The sequence below is a fragment of the Acinonyx jubatus genome, chromosome E2 (assembly GCF_027475565.1).
Source record: "Acinonyx jubatus isolate Ajub_Pintada_27869175 chromosome E2, VMU_Ajub_asm_v1.0, whole genome shotgun sequence".
Classification (NCBI taxonomy): domain Eukaryota; kingdom Metazoa; phylum Chordata; class Mammalia; order Carnivora; family Felidae; genus Acinonyx; species Acinonyx jubatus.
Genome location: NC_069396.1, coordinates 24621915 through 24645260, shown reverse-complemented (window position 1 = coordinate 24645260; position 23346 = coordinate 24621915). Strand labels below are relative to the sequence as shown.

Sequence of the window (23346 nt, the reverse complement as noted above, 5' to 3'; positions counted from 1 at the left end):
ACTATTATCTCTGATCTAATACAACTGAACTCAGGAGCTGGAGTTTCTAGATCAATACATGGAAGTTATTAGTAATTCTAGCAAAGATGGTATGGAAAAACAGATGCCAATACTCTAATAAATTTTACATTTCTAGAAATATTTGCATAGTTGCAATACCAAATGGAGATTTGCTTATTGAATTTCAGGGTTATTAATTAGAATATCTAGCACTGGAATAGTTTATAAAATATCTTTCACAGTATTTCAGATACTGGAGTGTGCTCAAACCTGTTTGTGTCAAAAGTTACCTACTTTATAAAAAAAGTGAAAGATGAAAATACTCAATGATATTTGTATCTCCTTTAAAGGAAATATAAATTATTTATTCATTTAAACATATGTGTATTCTCCCTTCATATTAATAAATTTTCTTCACTAATGGAGTACTCCAAATCAGATTTAGTAGTAGTAATATGAAAACTGAACTATCAAGGGACCATAGAGATTCTAAACCTACACTTACAGAAGCCAAAAATGCCAAGAATTTATTGTCACATACTAAAATAAGAGGGTTTTAAGGCTCCCTTGCCAAGGCTCAAGGATATAAAAGTGGGATATGACTAATTTACTTAAGTCTTTTTTTTAATCCCTCTGACACAAGCAGGTCACACATTAACAGAGATTAGCTGTGCAATCAATGTTTTTGGTTGGAATTTCCAAAACAAACACCATAAATAGTTAATGCATATAAAGGTACATTGGTTTAATAATTATTATTTTAGTTCTAAATTAATTATTAAATCTTTATAATATTTGTGGTGATTATGTGTATTTCCAAAAATATATCTGTATTTTTTGTATGGTGTTCACACAGACTTCCTCCTATCCATTAGGTATCTTACATTAATCACCAGCGACCTTGAGGAAAAGCTTGCCCTGACATCAATGTTTTAGTTCTCTGAAGCATAGAGAACTGAAATATATCAGTTTCTTTTTAATTTTTTTAATGTTTATTTATTTTTGACAGAGAAAGAGACAGAGCGTGAGCGGGGAGGGGCAGAGAGAGAAGGAGACACAAACTGAAGCAGGCTCCAGGCTCTGAGCTGTCAGCACAGAGCCCCACGCAGGGCTTGAACTCACGGACCGTGAGATCATGGCCTGAGCCGAAGTCGGACGCTCAACACACTGAGCCACCCAGGCGCCCCTGTCACTGTTTTTGTGACTGAAAATTTTAGTCTTCTTGGTATTCTGTTGATTTAAATGCTGCTAAATACTTAAGTTGCAATTCAAAAACCCATAGCTCCCAGAATGGATTTTTGTTCTCCAAAAATGGAAATGATGCAGTGTGTTTGTTTTCAACAACCATGGAACTTTCCTTATGCTTGTTCATGACACTTAGCACTTTGCGGCTTCAACTGAGTTTTATTTGACAAGCTTTCCCTACCACATATAAGTAAACTCTCTATTTTCCATAGAACTGATTTCCATGAGCTTATATGTGGGATGTGATAAATAGATCATAAAAAATAATTTTGAATTAAAATTTTTTTCTTTAATGTTTATTTTTGCAAGAGAGAGAGAGACAGAGAGAGAGAGAGAGAGAGAGAGAGAGAAACAGCATGAACAGGAGAGGGGCAGAGAGAGAGAGAGGGAGACACAGAATCTGAAGCAGGCTCCAGGCTCTGAGCTGTCAGCACAGAGCCTGACACGGGGCTCAAACTCACAAAACTGCAAGATCATGACCTGAGCTAAAGTCAGACGCTTAACTGACTGAGTCACCCAGGCGCCCTGTAATTTTAATTAATTCATATATCTATCACTTCTTCTGATGAACAGAATGCTATACACCTTTTCCCAATGGCATCTTGAATGCATACATAGAAATATAAAACATCTGCTTAACATGTGAACATTTTACTGTATATAAAGTAGTCTCAATTAAAGTAAATAAATACTAGGTCATATATTAAACCAGTGTCTGTCTCTTAACGACGTATTAGCCATAGTAATGTATTTTTTATTTTTTAATTTATTTTTAACATTTATTCATTTTTTTGAGAGTGAGAAAGAGAGCATGAGCGGGGGAAGGGCGGAGAGAGAGGGAGACACTGAATCCAAAGCAGGCTCCAGGCTCCGAGCTGTCAGCACAAGGCCCTACACAGGGCTTGAACCCATGGTCTGCGAGATCATGACCTGAGCTGAAGTCAGATGCTCAACTGACTGAGCCACCCAGGCGCCCCTAGCCATAGTAATTTAAAACTAGGCCTTGAAGACCTTTGGCTCTGATGCCTTCATTCTGTGCTGCTTCTTGATTTACAAAAGAAATGTAATCTAGGAAAAAAGACATATATAGAGATACAGCAATAACTTTCTGTCTCAGAGTTGCATCATTTCGTTCCTCCATATCAGTTGTGTACTTGGTAGATTTATCTTCCGAGGAGATCTTTCCAAAATGCAGACACCAAATTACTGTCTCTTCATTATCTTCAGTGTAACATTTATGCTCACTAGGATGGCATATACAACCTCCAAGTTTATAGCTACAATTTCTGTTCACCAGTCACCCCTTATTCTCCCACACCTCTGAGCTTCTTTGCATATGTTGTTCTCCCGGAAGCTCCTTTCTGATTCTTGTGTTTTATTCTCCTCACCTTTCAGATCTAGCAGCATCTTTTCTAAAGCCTTCTATGAACTCTTCTATACTTTAGTCTTTTACAAAGACCTTTCTTTCCCAGGAATCCCAGAGTACCGATGACATCATCGTGCTACCAAGTGTATTAATGTAATAGTTTAAAGCAATTTATATGGCACCGATACCTGAAAGATAAAAAAAATATTGGTAACTATTTCTTTTTAATCATTACTAAGTACATACTCTGTTACTCACTTACAGAAGTATCTTCTAATTGTTCATCTGTTACACCTGTAAATCTTAAGTTTATCAAAGATAAAGCTATCTTTAGCAAGCGTGCAAAATATGAATAAAAGAGGTGATTAGTCACAGTGTAATACTTACAATGTTGTTTTATTTGTTTGGAAAATTCTCATATGTTTTTGAATGAGATTTTATATTTGAAGAAGCTTCTATACGCAAATTATATCTTGGTTCAGGTATAACACTTTGTATAATTTAAGGAACTTCTGATTATAAATCATGTACCTTGATAAATAATGTATATTGGTTACAATTGCAAGCATAGTCTTTTCTCCAGGGACACCAACAGCTAAATTACTTAAGATAAAATATAAGTAGAAGGGTATTGTTATTGCTCCTAGCATCCTTTTAAGAAGTTATTTGCAATCTGGTAAATGCTTACATTTCTGGACCAGGTGGTGAGAATTTTATTCCTGTGGAATCTGGGAGTCTGTGTATAGTGTATGCACATCAGTGTTCAAAGTACTGCAGTTCACATGCTTTGGAGAGGATGGTGCATGATGATTAAGGACAAGGGCCTGGAGTAAGACAGCCTGGCTTTTAATCACAGCTCTCTGATGAGTGTTTGACCTTGGTGAGGTTACTTAATTTATGCTTCAGTATTCCTGTGTATAAAATAATAATAATGCTAGTATCTGTCTTATTGCATCTTTGTGGGACTTGAAGAAGCTTTTGTGACTGCACCACATACCATAGTGCTTCTCACACAGTAGGCATTCAGTAAGTCCTGATCCTCATTTGTATTATATAATGTTAATAATGGACTCCCGGTCATTCCCCAAAGACAGAAGCCATGTATCAGCCAATCATCAGGTACCTGATAATATCCAAATCACTACCCCTCTCTAACTCAGTCCGATTTTTTATTTCTTCTACCCCCTTCCATCTTCTCACCATCCTTGCTTGTCTCAAATCATTGTGGTATATATAAAACGCACAAGTGTCTAAAAAGAGTTTAGACTTCACACTCTTTTCACGTCCCTTTTATCCCTGAGATTTTATAATAGAGAACAGGGAACATGGTTTCCCATAAACAAAGTCAAGATTTTTGTGTTTTTTAAAAAAATTCTATTTTCTTGTTTATAGCAGGATGAACTTCCATGTAGAGATATTGAGACTTAAATAGTTACAAGCTTGTGCATGCCATTTTAGAAGAAGCCCAGATTTTTTTTTTGTGCATTTGCCTACAAGCTGTTTGCTTTCTTCTCTTTCTTCCAGCTGGAAGTCACTCATGATCCCTTTCAGAAGGAATTGTCAGCACAAACAATGCAGATTACAAGATGAGAAAATCCAAAACAAAGCACATGCACAAACCTCCCAGGTACATATGTTTCAAAACTAAATCTTTTCATTTGTAGTTTTCTGTACCCAAAGAGTGATTTTTACTTGTGGTTCTCAAGTACTTTGAATCTGTATTATGTGAAAGCAGGCCATTTGTGGGAATGTAGAACTCACTGGCATGATTTCTATTGCTTTGATACTACCTCATGTATTTGTCATCCAAAGCTATTCAAGGAGGAGAATGCCATACCTGAACTAAGTTCCTTGACCACTAGAGCATATGAGCTGACATAAAAGTGAGGAAATAAATGAAAATGAGAGACTGAGTGACAGAGTCTGTCACAAAGTCTAAAGTTTCTGGGGGATGCATGTGGTTCTAAAAATAAAATGATGGTTCTATTCTCAAGAAGCCTGTGCTAAATCTGAGAATGAAACTAAGCGACAAGAATACCCAAAGAAGAATTAGAGGAGGTTAGCTGGGCCTACAGGATGCACAGTAAAAGCTAACAGGATCCAGCGAGTATGCTAAAATCCTGTCAGTGATGACAGCTAATATGTATAGAACAGTTACTATGTGCCAGGAGCCTTTTCATTTTATCCCAACAACACCCTGAGAAGGAAGTTACAACTTGTATCCCTTCCTTGTATATAGGCAAACTCATGCACAGAGAAATTAAATATGTACCCAAGTTCACACAAATTCTACAGAATAGAGCCAAGCTGTTTATCCAGCTGTGTTGTCTCTAGAACCTGCACTTTTAATGGTGATACATTCATTTTCACTGGGAAGAACAAGAAAAAGTAGAGAGGAAAGTGGAGAGGAGAAAAGTGAGCCTGAGTGTATATTCTCCATCTATCTAGCATTCACGTGTAACATAACTCTCATAAACTATAGAACTTTAATTATGGAATATATTTTTTGTTAACATGTAATTATATGAAGGCTGAGAATGGTTATGGAACATGAAGGTAGGCCACTGTCGTGCTGAACAATAGACCAGAAAAGGATGGTACAAAAGTAGTAATATATTCTTTGCTTCTCACTTTTCTGGACCGGGTATTGGGAAATAGGTCTTCAAAATTATGATCATTATGTATGAGTGAATAATCGTCACTTTAATAATAACTGTTTCTTTTGACACATACCCATAGTTAGGTCAGTTTCCTCTACCATATACATTCATATCATCTTTATAATTTTTACTTATCATAGCTATCATTTCTGTGTACAACTTCTCTCTTTAATTGCCTCCTAGATTAGACTCTTATTTTATAAAGGTGGGGACTTCTTCACTGGCTTTTAGCTTAACATTATGTCTCCTATATATTGATGCACAGTAACTATCCAAGTAAATATCCTTTCCATAGGTTAAGAGGACAGGTTTGATTTTCTGATTTCCAAGCATAGAACTTATTAGAAAGAACAGTAGTAGACTCTATCATATTTTTATAATGAGGAAAGATGACTGATGCGAAGGAAAAAGACAGGCAAACCAGAAGAAAACTAACATAAGAATGAAAAGAACAAAAAATAGAAATCGAACAGGAATGTTAGACTAAAGCCTTGAGCCATCTAGTTAAAGGAATGAATAGTGTTGTGTGATTCAGTAGTCCTTACTCCATTAATTTCTTGCTTGTTTATCATACACAGTGGTAAAACTGATGTGCACTTCTGCTATTTTGACATAGTAATAACATCTGTCAAGCACATTGTCTCTAAAAAGTTTAAATTTGACTGTTAATTGATATTTACCTGGGTATTTCTAAGTGTACAGATATTACATATAGACTGTTACACACATAAATGATTCTGAAACATAGCTGTTAGGAACTAGAGTTCTTATAACTTCAGTGCCATGATGTGAAAACAGTGTAGTCCATGTGCCTACTATATTCTCTGGGCTTCTGTCAAATGGGGAGAACAGGTTAATAGAGTAGGGGTGAGAATTTAATTGTATCATGCGTCTATAGCACTAAGAATGAGTGTATGATGAGGGCTCAGTCAGTGCTTTAAGATTGTTTTATTGTTTTTGATATTATCATTTTGGTTTTAGTATTTAGTAGACGAACAGCATCAGCTTTGAGATCCAGGATATCAAAATTTAAATCTTTTAATCTCTTTCTAAGCTTGAATCTTACCTTTGTGAAATAATAACATTGACCTTACAAGATTGTTGTGAGGAATAAATGAGCTTCTGTATACAAACTAATTGTGCCTGTCACAATGGAAGCACACACACATTTATATACTTATATTTATTTTTTATATTCATAAAATATTATATTAATAAGAGTATATATGTTGTGGATAAAATAAGATATATTAGTTTAAACACCGTTATTTTTGCTAGATTCATGAGCTTTTCTTTTTCTGCAGTATTTTAGTTGTGCATCCTGTTTGTTTTCCTGGGTGCCTAATGGGCATAATAACTATACAGAAAAATAAGCAGACCTCAAAAACTACCCTTGATGTATATTTTATATTTGAAAATAGACAGTAAAACGAAAACTCTTTTATTGTCTTCTGTCTGTCTGTTTCTGTCTTGATACAGTCAAATGCTGTTCTTTTACAAAACAAAACATATCATTGAATGATTGTCTAAAACAAATGGTTTTTCTTGAACATTAACTGGGAACATTGCTGGCAAGAAAATTCAACATCAGAATGGCCTACAGACAGAGACATTTCCTTATTTGTTCCCTGTTCAACTGTTAAAAATATGGCCTGTCTGACACATTTTTATAGAGTTGGTTAGGAAAACTTTTTTTTACATGAGCTACTGGCCCTTCAGGCAGAGGGACGTGACAGGTAAAATATCCTATGGGCAGAACATAAATCAATTAGCATGAAACGAATACCTATTATGAATTAAGCACAATGTTAACCCTATAAACATGAAGTTTATGTGATTCATGCACATAAGGGTTTTTAGTGTCATGGGAAAGACTGGTATGAACAAATAGTCAATAGAGGCAGTGAGCTCAAGAATAAATACCTTGGTATTACACAGTAAGAAGAACATAATATCTCTTACAGGTAAGTAGTGTATTTCCAGAGAAGTAAGTTGACTTCTGGGCTGGACTTTGAATATATCCTTATTGATTTTTAGGTGTAAAGACTGGGAATAGGCCATTGAATGGATGAGAAACATCATGTACAAAGATTCACAAACCTATGTGGAATGGCATGGTAGGTTTAGACAACTATAAATATTGTTAACTCCCCAATTTTAGAGTATTAGGATAAGAAGAGAAATGGAAGGAGTTAAGGCTAAAACAAGAATCAGAAACTTGAAATGTCTTTGTTCAAGCTCTGGTGACTGGAAATCAAGGACGATATTTAAGCAAAAGAGCATTATTTGCATATGGGTTTTGTTGTAGTTGTTGTTTATTACAAAAGTTGTATTTTCTTTTTTAAAAAGTCTTACTGAATTTTTCACATAAATAGAAAAAGTTATATGTCCATTTTTTTTAAAAAACAGTTTTATTGAGGTTTTCACATAAATAGAAAAAAACAACCTTAAAATTCACATGGATACACAAAAGACCTCAAATAGCAAAGCAACCTTGATCAAGAAGAACAAAGCTAGATGCACTACACTTTCTGACTTCTAATGGTATTATAAAGTTACAGTAATCAAAACAATATGGTACTGGTATACAAGCAGATAAATAAACCAATGGAACAGAAAAGAGAATTCAGAAGTAAACCTATACATTTACAGTCAACTGATCCTCAAGGAGGAATACACACAATGCAGAAAGGATAGTCTTTTTTTTTTAATTTTTTTAACGTTTATTCATTTTTGAGACAGAGAGAGACAGAGCATGAACGGGGGAGGGACAGAGAGCGAGGGAGACACAGAATTGGAAGCAGGTTCCAGGCTCCGAGCCATCAGCCCAGAGCCCAACTCGGGGCTCGAACTCACAGACCGCGCTATCATGACCTGAGTCGAAGTCAGATACTTAACCGACTGAGCCACCCAGGTACCCCAAGGATAGTCTTTTCAATAAATGGTGTTAGGTAAACTAGATATCCATATGCAAAAAGTTGAAATTGTACTGGTCTCACACACACAAAATTCATTTCAAGATGGATTAAAGGATTAAGCATAAGACCTGAAACCATAAAACTCCTGAAACAACAACAACAACAACAACAACAGCAGCAGCAGCAACAACAACAACAACAAAACAACAACAACAATAAAAAACCAGAGAAAATCTTAACACTGGTCTTGGCAATAATTTCTTGATATAATACCAAAAGCACAGGCAACAAAAGCAAAAATAGACACGTTGGATTACATCAAAGTAAAAAGTTGCTTCAGAGAAAGAAAATAGCAAATGAAAACGCAACTAATGGAATGAGAACAAATATTCGTAAACTATAAAGGGTTAATCTTCAAATATAAAGAACTCATACAATTCAATACCAAAAATACAAATGATCTCATTAAAAATGGGCAAAGTACTTAAATAAACACTTTCATAATAAGTTCAAATGGCTACCGTACATGAAAAAGTGTTCAACATTTCTTTTTTACTTATTTATTTTTTTAGTTTTCTTTATTTTCGAGAGGCAGAGAGAGACAGAGTGCTTATGGGGGAGGGACAGAGAGAGAGGGAGACACAGAATCAGAAGCAGGCTCCAGGCTCTGGGCTGTCAGCACAGAGCCTGATGTGGGCCCGAACTCATGAACCGTGAGATCATGACCTGAGCCGAAACCGGACGCTCAACCGACTGAGCCACCAGGCACCCCTCAGCATTTCTAATCATCCGGGAAATGCAAATCAAAGCCACAATGAGATAGCACTTCACATGTGTAAGGATGACTGTAAGAGAAATAGTGATGGTCAGGAAGTATGGAAGAGGGAATTCTCGTACACTGCTGGTGGGAATACAAATTAGTAGAGCTATTTCAGAAAACAGTGTGGAGATTCCTCAAAAAATGAAATATAGAGGGTCACCTGGGTGGCTTAGTTGGTTAAGCATCTGGCTCTTGATTTTGGCTCAGGTCTAGATCTTATGGTTCCTGGGATCGGCTCCTGCCTTGGGCTCTGTGCTGACAGTGCAAAACCTGCTTGGGATTCTCCATCTCTCTCTGCCCCTCCCCCGCTTATGCACGTACACTCTCTCAAAATAAATTTAAAAAGTGAAAAAATGAAAAATAGAACTACTCTATGATCTGGTAACCCCACTTCTGGGCACATATCCAAAAGGAACTGAAAACAAGATGATAAAGAGATATTTTCACTCCCATATTCATCAAAGTATTACTCATAATAGCCAAGATATAGAAATAACCTAAATTTCCCTTGCCAGAAGAGTAAAGAAAATATAGTATTAGATTACATATACAGGGGAATGTTATTCTGTCCTAAGAAGAAAAGGAATATTACATCTATGTGATAACATGGATGGAGCTACAGGGCATTAATACTAAGTCAGAGAAAGACAAACACTGTATGATTTCTCTTGTATGTAGAGTCTTTATTTTTATTTTTTTTAAAGTTTATTACAAGGGAGGGGTAGAGAGAGAGGGTGAGAGAGAGAATCCTAAGAAGACTACGCACTGTCAGCACAGAGCCTGATGTGGGGCTCAATCTCATGAACCATATGATCGTGACCTGACCTGAAATCAAGAGTTGGACGCGCAACTGACAGAGCCACCCAAGTGCCCCTTTAGAATCTTTAAAAAACCAATCTCATAGAAAGGGAAAACAGATTGATGTGCCTAGAGACTGGCAGAGAGGGAAATGGGGTGACGTTGGCCAAAGGGTACAAAATTTCAGTTGAGCAAGATTACATTCTACATGTACAGGAAGTAACAATAGTTAAGAATACTGTGTTTTATACTTGATTTGTACTTGAAATCTGCCAAAAAGATCTCAAGTTAAATATCATCACACACACACACACACGTGCGTGAACACACACACACACACACACACACACACACACACATACATACCATACACAGTACACAAACACATGCACAAAACTTTGGGCATGTTAAGTTGATTGCAGAGATCCTTTCATAATTTATATGTAAGTCATATGGTTTATTTGGTGTTCAGATTTTTTGTTTTTGTTTTGTTCTTTTATTTTCATTGAGCTATGAAGTATAACTGCAGCTTTTTGACAAACTTACCCCTGGTTTTATAAAAAACTATCCTTGGTTTCTTTCTATAGGAAAAACACAGCCTTCCCAAGTAAAAGCAGAAATACAGCACTGGTTAAAAACAAAGAGTTTGGAATCTGGCTAATGGGGATTTTTGTCACACACAGGCTAATTCACCTACTCAATCTTAAAAAAAGGGAAGAGGTATCTTAGTCCATTTGAGCTGCTAAAAATATCTACCATATAGTGAATGGCTTATAAACAACAAGTATTATTTTTTTTCTCACAGTTCTGGAGGTTGGGGAGTCCAAGATCAAGATGCCAGCAGATATGGTATGTGAGAGCCTACTTCCTGGTTTATAGATGGCCATCTTTTCACTGTGTTCTTTCTGCGTGATGGAAGAGGTAAGGGAGCTCTCTGAGGTATCTCGTAAGAGCACTCCTCCAGTGCCGTCATGACTTAATCACTCACAAGGCTCCCCACCCCCAAACACCATCATTTTGGGGATTAGGTTTCAACATATGTATTTGGAGGACTGGGGGACACAAACATTCAGTCTGTTTTAATAATAATTATCTCTTCCTACTCCATGTCTAGATCTTTCTCATCACTCAGGTCTCACCTTCTCAGGAAAAACTTCCTAACCTCTGTACATAATTACTCTCTGCCTCACAGTCAGGGCTGGCTTCATGGGCATGTGACCAATGCAGTTGTACAAGGCCTCACATTTAGAAGGATCCTGTACTTGGGATTTAGTGTTCTGCATTTGCCAACTTGAAATTCCTAGTAATTTTACTTTTGAATTTGTATTTTATAAGTGAAATCCAATGGGTCAATGGAGCACGTACCCAGGCTTGGAACTTTACCTCGCACAGAGTATCATGTCACAGCAATGCTGTGGGATGGTTTCTTGACCACCTGCCTCCCTGCCCCCTGTTCCCTAGGCCTACTGAGCCTCCTTCTCTCTCCTGCCCATGACTACTTTCATTCTCTTCCCTGTCAGGGCATGGGCATGGACACAGCATGTCAGAGTTGGTCACACTGCCCTATAACATCTTGGAGTAGGACATGATACCTTACTCTAGGCTGGCAGCACAATGCCCTGTCTGGCAGGTGATTGACCAGAGATTGTGTCTCATCAGGGAAAAGTCTTTTGCCTACCCCCAGTCCAATTACCGTGTATGTCCTGTCTGGGAGGTTTAAAGATCTGTAGTACATGCTCATCTATTGTTGGTCTCTGCAGTGGCAAGCCTGCAGGAAAGGGATAAAGCAGATCCTACTCCTGAATACCCCACCCCTGGCCAGGGCACAGTGTGTCAGTTCACGAGCTCGTGGATGGAGACCCAGGCACCGGCAGGATTTTTTTCATGTGGCAGTGCCTATGAGCACCTCTGAGAGTCTGTACTCACCCTCAAAGATCCTTGTGTCCAGGAGCAGTCTCTCAGTCAGATCTATTCCTGAGCAATTCTCTCTCCTTCCAACCTTCCTGAAGCTGACATGTATTTGTCCCATCGGATGAGCTTGAGACACCCTCCAGAGATGAGCCATGAGATAATAATTGAGTAATTTCAGGACATGGAGTCAAATGAGATACAAATAATTAGCAGGTAACATGTATCAAGCTAATATTAATTATAAATTAGGGTTCCATTGAAGTAGAGTCTACATCTGTTTTGTCAAATACCAAATATTAATTGCATTCCTGTCAGAACGGCCGGTATAGGTTAGGTATTTAATAAATATAGGTCTTGAATGGATGAATGAATGAATGATGAAATGAATGAACATAGGTTTGTATAAGGATTAAATGAGAAAACCAGCATAGTGTCTGGTACATAGGGCTCAAATTGGTGGTTGTGGACATCGTAGCAATGATAGTAATAAAAATGGTAATGATGGTGGTGATGATGACGATGATACTCTTCTACCTAATACAATATATTTTCTGTAAAATTACATTTCTTAATATACAAATTAATCATTTTTTAGGATATGACTTGTGATTTCTTTCTCTCGTGCTCTGTGGCTTTGCCCCATATATTCTTCTGACTGAAATATTATTCATCGTTCCCTCTTATCCTGTAGCTTATTCGTAACTTTTATTTCCTCAATTTATATTTTAAAAAATAGCTAAATATTATACACTCCGAGAGATCTGTCTGGACATATCTGGCCAGGTCATATCTGCCTATCTTTTAACTCTTTCATCCTTTAAAAATTTTTTTTTTCAACGTTTATTTATTTTTACGACAGAGAGAGACAGAGCATGAACGGGCAAGGGGCAAAGAGAGAGGGAGACACAGAATCAGAAACAGGCTCCAGGCTCTGAGCCATCAGCCCAGAGCCTGACGTGGGGCTCGAACTCCCGGACCACGAGACCGCGAGATCGTGACCTGGCTGAAGTCAGACGCTTAACCGACTGTGCCACCCAGGCGCCCCTCTTTCACCCTTTTAAAAAAATATTTATTTTTGAAAGAAAGAGAGCATGCACACATGTGAGTGGAGGAGGGGCCGAGGGAGAGGGGGACAGAGGATCTGAAGGGGGCTCTGTGCTGACAGCAGAGATCCTGTTGCAGGACTCAAACTCAAGAATTTTAACATCATGACCTGAGCCAAAGTTGGACACTTAACCAACTGAGCCACACAGGCACCCCTCTCACACTTATAGTACATATCAGTCTTTCAATTCCTGTCTGTGTGATTTTTGCGTAGTTTTAATTATCTCTCACTCTTGCTATATGTTCTGTGTATATAGGGCCTACTTTTTTTTTTATACAATAATCATTTATTTCTCATAGCTGTGGAGACTGGGAAGTCCAAGACCAAAGTGCAGGCAGATTTGGGATATGATGAGGACCAGCTTCCTTTATGCTGTTTAGGTCTCTTTTATAAGGGCACTAATCTCTTCATGTGTGCTCCACCTTCATTATGTGATCACCTCCAAAGGGCCCCATCCCCTAATACCATCACAGTGGCGGTGAGGATTTCAATTTATTAATTTTGGAATATAGGGTCTTCATTTTTGCTTAATGTGATAGCCCAACACATAGCTCAGATCCTGGCACGTAGTTCCCATGTAACACACATTTACTGCATGAATTTTTTATTGAAGATGTTAAAAAAAAAAGTACAGGAAATGAAGATGGTGGGGCTGCAGCAAATGAAGATGGTGGGGGATTAATAGAAGCATTATTCTAAGTAGTAGAAACATTTCCTGTGTCTTTATTCCCAAATGATTCTCTTTACTGCTTCTCTTTCAACCCTTTTTTGAATTCTTGTGATGCCTATTCAAGTTTGTGCGTGTATTTACTTGTTTCTTCTTCATGTTGTTCCTTTCTCCCAAAGAGCGCCCCTGGTAGCTCTGACAAATCAAGGGAGGATATTCATTCTTTGAGCTTGCAGAGCTCTGCTATATAGCCTCAGGTAAAATTGTTCAAAGAGCCCAAAAGGAAAGTAAAAAGAGCCAACAGAACACCTAACATGATGCCATCTTTCCCCTTGGGTTTACCTTTTCTGCATTTCTGGTTGCCTCTAAGTTGATTGAACAAGAATTCACTCTCAAACACTTGAAAAGACTTAGCCACATCTCTATATACGTGGAAGATATTCTAGATCAGGGACATTCATGTTTGTAGGTGTTGAAGTTTTACAATATGAATGGAGCCTTCTTTAAGATAAATACAAAATTATGAATTTAAATCTGTATGAAATACCATATTTATTTAGAATGAGTAAAGAAATCACAACAGAATATAATTTAAAAAATTACAAATATCACATGATGCAAAAGAATAGCATATTTTTAAAATTAATTCCTTGAAACAGTACCTTAAGACTTTCTGTTTCCTAAATTATTTGGCAGCATAATCTTATGATAGCTTTAGATTATTTTCTCTGGTAGAGTGAATAGAAAGTTAACTTCAGGCTCTTTATTTATTTATTTTTTTTAACGTTTATTTATTTTTGAGACAGATAGAGACAGAGCATGAACGGGGGAGGGTCAGAGAGAGGGAGACACAGAATCTGAAACAGGCTCCAGGTTCTGAGCTGTCAGCACAGACCCCGACTTGGGGCTCGAACTCATGGACCGCGAGATCATGACCTGAGCCGAAGTCGGCCGCTTAACCGACTGAGCCACCCAGGCGCCCCAACATCAGGCTCTTTAAAAGGAAGTTTGATTTTTTTAATTTATTGTTCTTGAATTGCCAAATATACTCTTGATGGAATAAAAATTGTAATTTGATTAGGCTTCAATGAGAACCAAATCTTTTTCTTTTTAAGTTTCATGTGTGTGGGTTGGAAAAAAATTCTATTGACAAGCTTTAAATTTTAAATATATTTTTTTCTTTCTTCTATCAGATAATTCTGGTGCTGGGGGCCAAATCACAAATGTACAAATCACATATTTGTACATGATACTACACTCATCAGTGTGGTGCTGTGGTCAGTGGAAGATAGGTAAATCTTTGGAAGTCCCTACATTGCGACACCTAGCAATAACTATGATACACAAAGCTACTGAACCATGTAAATATATTCTGCTAAATCCACAAAGTCCCAGCAGACTCTCCAGTCAGCTAGACCCCAAAATGTCCACAGGGTACGTCACTCCTAACCCATGGGAGAAGAAAGGCAAAGAGTGATTGGAGAAGGAAAGAAACAGTGGTCTTGACTAATTGAGGTTAAAATGTCTTTGCCAATTTTATAAAAACACGACCATGTGACTCCAGGGTTGGTCTCTCTATAGATAATGGGCACCTGTAGATGAGAAGCCCTGAAATATGTTTCACTCCCTGTTTGGTAAACATATCTTTGCTTCCTACACAAATTTCTCTCAACAAATGTCATTTAGTTATGCTGGCCTTTCTCCAAATCACTGAGATAATACTTTTTCAGGGACACAGTAGAGGTGCAATATGGTTGTCATGTTGCCCTTCAAAGGAGAGTTATTGAATAAAGGTGCTGACTTAAAACCTAAATAGTACTAGATTCTAGATTATGCTAGAGGGAAAATAGAAAGAATAACTGTCTTCATGCCTCTCACTGCAAACATTTGTTGACTCTATACAATATACTGGACACTGCATTGAGTGCTTATGCGTAGTTGTTCATTGGCTGTTTATAATGTCCCTGTGAGGATATCTGTAGTGAGTTCCACTGTATAGGCAAGAATGCTGAAATAGACAAATTCAGTAAACTACCCCAAGGACAAGCTGATGAAACTGACATTTTCATTAAGGAAGTCTGATTCCAGCATTGGCACTCTCAGCCACTCTATTCTACTGCTTCATGTTACCCCCCGCCCCGGCCCCCCCACCCACCATTCCTCACTACACTGAAAAGCAATGTACTCATCTCTCCCTATGATGTAGAGAAAATAACCTAAGGTGTGGAATGAAAGCAAGTTTAATTTACATCTCCTTTAAATATTATTAGTTGAATGAGCCAGTTACTTTATTGTTGAATTTTTTGCCTCTCATCTGTAAATGAATATTTTTATGACCCTTTTTTGAAGAAGAATTGAACTATTGTATGAGACAACTTTCAGCTTATTGGACAAGTTCTTTGCCTGAACTTCAGATTGTTTACACGGTAGCTGTTTGGCCTTAAGCAACTCCATTCCTCTTACCTGCACAATGGGATTGCATCATTCATTTCTATTGGTGAAATGATACAACAAAAAACAAAGGTGAAAGGGATCCATCAGTCCTAATTTGCATAATGCAAAATGTGTGCTACTAAAACCATAATTATTTCCATATTTTAAATTGATAGCAATTATGGATATCAAGTTTATGAGCATAAGATGTCTAAAAAATTAAGACTTGAACCTGTGTCCATCTTTGAGGAGGATGAGGAGAAAGGAGGTTTGGGTTTGTCCAGTCAATTAAAACTAAATTCCTGATGGCACAAGTTGTTTCTGATTTTGACATTCTGTTCCCATAGCTGGGGACAACAGAACTTAGGTTAGCCACTGGGTCATTTTTTTTTTTTAGTTTTTTAAATGATTTTTAAAATTTAGAGAGAGAAAGAGAGAGACAGAGGACAAGCTGGGGAGTGGCAGAGAGAGAGGGAGACACAGAATCTGAAGCATGCTTCCAGGCCCTGAGCTTCAGCACAGAGCCCGATGCACGGATCAAACTCATGAACCATGAGATCATGACCTGGGCCTAAGTCAGATACTCAACCAACTGAGCCACCCAGGCACCCCTAGGTAAATTATCCCTAGGTAGTTTTTTTTCTCACAAAGAAAGAATCTTCCTGGAGTTCAGAAATAAAATTTTAAAGAGCAGACAATAAAAGAAATAAAACACACTTGTTTATGTACTTAATGTAACTGCATTTCAGACATCTTCTCTAGATTTTGTTTCTTTTTTATAATGAGCATGACATTTTCTTTGGTGTTACTTTAAAAATGTAGGCTGTAAACACTGAGAAAGAAAAGGGGCAATTGTTACGTAGTAAACTCAAGTACATTATATTAATCAATTTTACATATCTTTACTCAACCTCATTCATTCAATCCGTGTGTCTTCCCTGGACCACAATTTACTATGAAAGTCATGTCTCTACCTCCACTTTAGTTTGGACCAAGCCCAAGTGAAACTATGAAAAAGGCATATATAAAGAAAGATAGATGTGGTTTACGGCATGGGGACAGGAAGCAAAATGACCTCTCAAATGTTCCCAACTGAGGACATGACATTTTCAGAAGAGTCAAAAAAAATTGTGAAGTCACCTTTTCCATATTCCACCCATTTAATGTTGATATATTCATGGCTGGTTACAAGAAAAAGTCAGGGTAAAGTCGCACTAGGAAACAGTAATTCACTTTGGGTGATTATCAGAAAGGACTAATGGCGAAGTTTCCAAAATGCCAGCGTACACAAGATATTGTTGCGGTAAGACTAATGAGCCGGGGTGAGGGGAGAAATCCCCTTCACGTAGTGACAGTTGCCAAGCGCTCTGACATTTTACCATGTGGCCACGGTCTCGTAAATTCCTTCATATGCTGTGCTCCACTGTAAGATCAGAAAGGCAAATGAGAACAAGAGCAGAAGTTCATTCTTCTTATGAATGCAAGTTTTTTCCAGTCTAGTTTCTGGATCTTTAATTGCTACTGCCAATAACGCTTGGCCTTCTTACTGATCTGTAGTCTGTCAAGTTCTCCAGTGAAGGTTTTCAGCTCTGTGAAAGTTTTCAAAACCACAGAGGCTCTCTCCCTATGGCCAGCCCTCCTTGTCAGGTTTAATATGGCTTCTGGGTTTCTCCCTACTGTCCTCAAGTTTTTAACTTGATTGTTTTTCCCCTAAAGCTTGTATATCTATCCTTTGATCATTCACTCATTCATCATCTTTTCCTGCCCTCCAAGCCTAGCACCAGACCAGTATACTGTCTATTAGCCCTTCCTTCCTGTGGTCACCTAGACACATGCACATGTGCCTTGTGAAAATGTCACTAATATTTCAGAATTACATGAAATTATCACAGTTCTTATCCCCAGACTGTGATTTCTAACTGACCTCTGAAATAACAGATGGACATTTCTTTTGCCTCAATTTCTTATATTTTTTCCTGTGCTTTGGTCTGTCCACATATTTCTCTTTTCTACTTTGGTATTCTAATAACTCTTTTTTTAATTTTTTTTAACATTTATTTATTTTTGAGACAGAGAGAGAGCATGAACAGGGGAGGGTCAGAGAAAGAGGGAGACACAGAATCTGAAACAGGCTCCAGGCTCTGAGCTGTCAGCACAGAGCCCGATGCGAGGCTCGAACCCATGGACCGTGAGATCATGACCTGAGCCGAAGTCGGACACTTAACTGACTGAGCCACCCAGGCGCCCCTCTAATAACTCTTAAAATGAATGTGTCTCGTGCAAGCATGCAGCATTAACACAGAACAAGTTGCTTCCATATTCCAATGGCCAGTTTGCATAACTGTTGAGCACTCCAGTCTGGGTTACATTTCATTTACCACTCATCCCACCTGCGTGACTCTCATGTCCCTCCCTTTGGATCATATTTCCGTAGATCCTGTGTTCAACTTTTAGGATCTTCCAGCTGGTAGGTAAATCAGCAACTGGATTATTACAACCTGATATCCAAGTCCCTTTCTCCTCCAATTCTAGTGATGGGATCCCTGCCACTTCTCTCCCTTCCTCTTTCTGGTATCACCCTCTGCTCTTAGGGTCATTTCTTACCCTTCTGAGGTTTACACTCCCCATAGCAGTTCACCCATAGTGTAAGAAGTCGCTCGTACCCCTGGAACCATATATTATCTATGAAATCTCATTGGATGGTTTGGTAGCCTTCTTGACCCCTTTCTATACGTCTCATTCCACCCTGTGTACAGCATTTAGACTCTGTAAAAGTGGCTTCAGTTCAGATATGGGCATGTTTGTCATTACAGAAAAATCTATTTTGATGCACACGATCATTTCTGGAATAGGGAAGTGCATAACTCTCAGGACCTGTTCTCAGGATCCTCCACCTGCTATTTGTTGGTCCCTCTCTGCCCAGCCCTGCATAGATCACCACTAAGTATGTCTGCATCTGCAGGTTGTGCTTTGCTCTGTGGCTCAGTGCCAGAACTGGAACAAGAGTAATAATAATTGGCATTGTTTTTGAATACTACTCATGTCAGGCACTGGACCAATGCTTTACAAACAGCATGCCTTTTTATTCATCATATATATGAAAATTGAGGCTCAGAGATTAGTTAATTTACTCAGGATGGCAAAGTGATTAAGTGACAGCGAGCTTTCAAAACCAAATCTTTCTAATTCTCAAGGTCCTTGCTCTTAATGTTAGTATCAAAGCTGTGCTAGAAATGCTTGCCCTACTGCAGTGGGATCTTTAAGTAGAGACCCACTTACTTGAACCAAAGCCTAAAGGGCATTCGGGGAAGAAAATCACTGCTGAATTCCCATCACCTAAAGCAGTGCCTGGAACGTTGCAAATGCTCCATACATGTTTATTGAGCAAATGAAATCTATGGTAGTCTACTCTTCAAATACAATTAGAATCAAATGTAGGAAATCCCAAATCTGCCAACTTTCTGTTAATCCCTTAACAATTAAGTGTGCTCTCTGGACCAGTGGTATGGCTTCTCTGAAGAAAAGTTTGTTAAAAATGCAGACTCTCAGGCCTGACCCCAGAGGCAGGGAATAAGCATCCGTGTTTTAATAAGATCCCCTGGGTGTTGTGTCTGCAAATTAAGCTGGGTCAGGAGTGGCCTAATTTTAGTCAGAGTTCAATGAGGCAGAATGGCTTTGAATGTCCCCTTACCTACATAAGAGACTTCTGTTATTTTCACTCTGCTGTTTGAGCATCCTCCCTAGGATAAAGATACTGCTCTCCAGGACAAGTGCCCACTTACAGCCTTTTATAAATAAAGGTACAGTTGGAAAAGGTGGAGACTTGTCTTCCTGTTTTATTGAAAATTAGAGTTCTGTACTTTGTGAGGTTTAGCTTAAGAACTAATCTGCAGTCTTCTGCCCCTGGTAGTATTGGAGAGATAGAACATGACTATTGTAAATGTGCATCAACAGGTGATTTCCCTGCCCCACTAGTAACACAATGACATCCAAATGAGTGATTATGGTGAGTTTGGGAAGGAAAGAATTGGTATAAAGAAACTTAGGAAGCTTGTTTTTAAAAATAATTTGGAAACTTATAAAATCTCTTAAGCTATATGAGGCCTTTTTTAAAAAAATCATGAAAAATAGGAAGCCATGTAACCAATACTGCAATGTAATATTCTACTATCCATATGACCCCTTTCCTTTGAATCCCTATTTATATTACCTGAGGAACTTAGAGAACAGTGGTAAAGAATGTGTGCTTATGGAAAGGAATAGTCTTTGTATTTATTTTCGAATTATGTAACTCATGAACTCAAAAGAAATGATTACTTAAGCTATGTTGCGTCTCCATACTTTTAAGAAAAAGTAAGTTAATTCAGAGTCATCAATGGAACACACAAAGCTGGTATGATCCAGAGCTGAAACAAACGTAGGAAAATTTTCCTATAATAGTGCTCAATTGATTGTATCTGTTTTCTGATCCTTAAAATAATATTGCTAGGCCTAAAATAGTATATGCAGTTCTGGTTGTAATGCTTAAACATATAAACAAATTAGAATGTTTTCAGTGATGAGGAGTCAAGATGGTAGAGGGAAAATTGGGAATGACAGAAGAAACTGAGAGTATTTCAGATGGAGGAGACATATTCCAAGGAGAAATGACTGTCTGGCATAACTATGGAATGAGTGATTAGAAGTCCTGTGAGTGGCTTCATGCCATAGAAGGGCAGTCTGTGGTTGGAAAAAATTTGTCTCTGGTGGTTAGAACTATCTGAGAAAGAGTCTTGCTACAGAAAATTTCTGTGATGCTGAGGGAAGGGCCGGTCAGGAATTGAATCTCGCTTATCCTTGTATCTAGGGCTTGCTATTGAGTGGATGACCAGGAAGTGTATAAAATCAAACTCATTATATTTTGCCTCAACTTGCCCTTGTGTCTGACTCTAGTATCAGTTCATCCCACAAATCTCAGAGATGACGAGAGATGGGCTTGTCCCTAAATATTGCTAAAGGACTCAGGTTTTTTAGCATTTCACCTTGCTTCTTCTCCAGATGTGCAGTGTTTTTCAAGTTCAGTAATTATATTACATTGTCATGATTTTCACCATATCCGCATAAAGTCTCTACTTATTTTCCTTTAAACTGACTCCCTTTTAGTGTAAATAAATGTATCTTTAAAGGAAACTTTGCATTACTGCACAGGAGAAATTAACAAGTGTTAATAGACTGCTAAAGACATGTTAACATGGTATGCAAACTTCTTTATTAATGTAACTAGAAAGAATGGAAAAATAAATAACTTTCTCAGCAATTCAATGACATTTGGTTGGAGTATCTGCCATTTAAAACAATTTTGAGTACTACTCACACTTTCAGTGATATGGTAATGTCTTGTGTCTTATGTTTTTGATACCCATTGAGCTGAAATCTTTGGATTTGAGAGCTAGTGCAGAAAACATTTTGCTCTGATTTGTTTTCTGTAGGGTTTCCCTGTCTTCCAAACTTCTGTGGTATTCTTCTCTGCTAGTATTGGACATCCATTTGTTCCATGCTCTAATGTAACACAGGCATACTTCAGAGATAACATAGATTTGATTCCAGACCACTGCAGTTAAGCAAGTATGGTGATAAGGCAAGTAATGGATTTTGGGGTTTCCCAGTGCATATAAAACTTATGTTTACACTATACTGTGCAATAAAGTTAAGCGTGCAATAGTTTTATATCTAGAAAAATATGTACATATCTTTGCTTAAAAAATAGTCCTTTGCAAAGAGTTGATAAGATGGCATAAGTGGAGCAGAAGAAGAAGCAAGTTCACCTCCTGCAGCTTGGACCTTGACCAGCTGCTGGGCAGGTCCTATGAACAGTTGATGCAGCTGCACACTGCCTTTCAGCAACAGAGGGTTTGCAGAGGAAGCAGCTCTCACTGCTGAAGCGCCTGCACAAGGCCAATAAGGAGGCCTCCCTAATGGAGAAGCCCAAGGTGGTTAAGGCATGCCTTCAGGGCATGATCATTTTGCCTGTGATGGGGGGCAACATGGCAGGTGTTTACAGTGGCAAGACCTTCAGTCAGGTGGAAATAAAGCCTGAGATGATTGGCTACTACCTGGGTGAGTTCTCCCTCACCTCTAAGCTTGTGAAGCATGGCAAGCCTAGCGTTGGGGCCAACCACTCGTCCTGCTTCATCCTTCTGAAGTAGCCTGTTTGGCTAATAAAAGCACAGACTTCTCTGGAAAAAAGAGAAATCCTTCATTGATAATTTAAAAAGTACTAGTCATCATTGGGCTTTCATCATGTCATAATCTTGTTGATGGAGACTCTTGCCTCGACGTTGATGGCTGCTGACTGATCAGGCTGGTGGTTGCCGGAGTTTGGGGTGGCTGTGGCAATTTCTTTAAAAAGACAACAGTAGAATTTGCTGCATCGGTTGACTCTTCTTTTCATGAATGATTTCTCTGTAGCATACTAAGCTGTTTGATGGCATTTTACCCACAGTATATCTTGTTTCGAAATTGGAGTCTGTCCTCTCAAAGCCTGCTAAGTTTACAGAATATTCTAAATCCTTTGTTGTCGTTTTAACAATCTTAACAGCATCTTCACCAGGAGCAGATTCCATCTCAAGAAACCAGTTTTTTGCTCATCCATAAGAAGCAACTCCTCAGCCGTTAAAGTTTTATCATGAGATTGCAGCAATCTGGTCCCATGTCCAGGCACCACTTCTGGCTTACTGTTTCCACCACATCAGCGGTCAGAACACATACAACATTTCAGTTAAGTTTGCCATTTTAAAGGGTCTGGGTTTTGGTGCCCCAAAACAGTTATAATAGTGATATCGAAGATCACTGACCAGAGATCAGCGTAACAAATATAATAATAATGAAAAACTTTGAAATACTATGAGAATTACCAAAATGTGACAAAGAGACACAAAGTGAGCAAATCCTGTTGAAAAAGTGATGCTGATGGACTGGTTAGATGCAGGGTTGCCACAAACCTTTAATTTGTAAAAAACAAACAAACAAACAAACAAAAAACAATATCTGCAAAGTGCGATGAAGCAAAATGCAATAAAAAGGAGGTATGCTGGGGGCACCTCGGTAGCTTGGTTAGTTAAGCATCTGACTCTGGATCTCAGCTCAGGTCATGATCTCACAGTTCGTGACCTCAGGTCCCACATTGGAGTCTGCACTGACAGCATAGAGCCTGCCTGGAATTCTGTCTGTCCTCTCACTCTCCCTCTCTCTGTCCTTCCCCCCCTCCCCAACATGCATGTATGTATGTGTTCTCTCTCTCTCTCAAAATAAACAAACTTAAAAGAAAAAGAGGTATGCTTGTATGTCACTTGAACTAATGATTCTTTTTTTTTCCTCGAGCAATTCTATTACGAAACCCTCTGAACTATTAATTTTTCCGTGTGGCAGCTTTTATTTCCTGGGA

General features: G+C 38.2%; 1 long non-coding RNA gene and 1 pseudogene across 2 annotated transcripts in view; both read left to right on the top strand.

Annotated features, from left to right (window-relative positions):
* Window positions 1-23346, top strand: part of LOC113604316 (uncharacterized) — a 249400-nt gene that overhangs the window by 137399 nt on the left and 88655 nt on the right. For both annotated transcript variants that reach the window (XR_008293911.1, XR_003426175.2), the window contains exons 3-4: window positions 4136-4238; window positions 10613-10728. This is a non-coding gene — a long non-coding RNA (uncharacterized LOC113604316). The remainder of the gene's footprint in view (window positions 1-4135; window positions 4239-10612; window positions 10729-23346) is intronic.
* On the top strand, window positions 21692-23291 carry LOC106981632 (40S ribosomal protein S15-like; annotated as a pseudogene).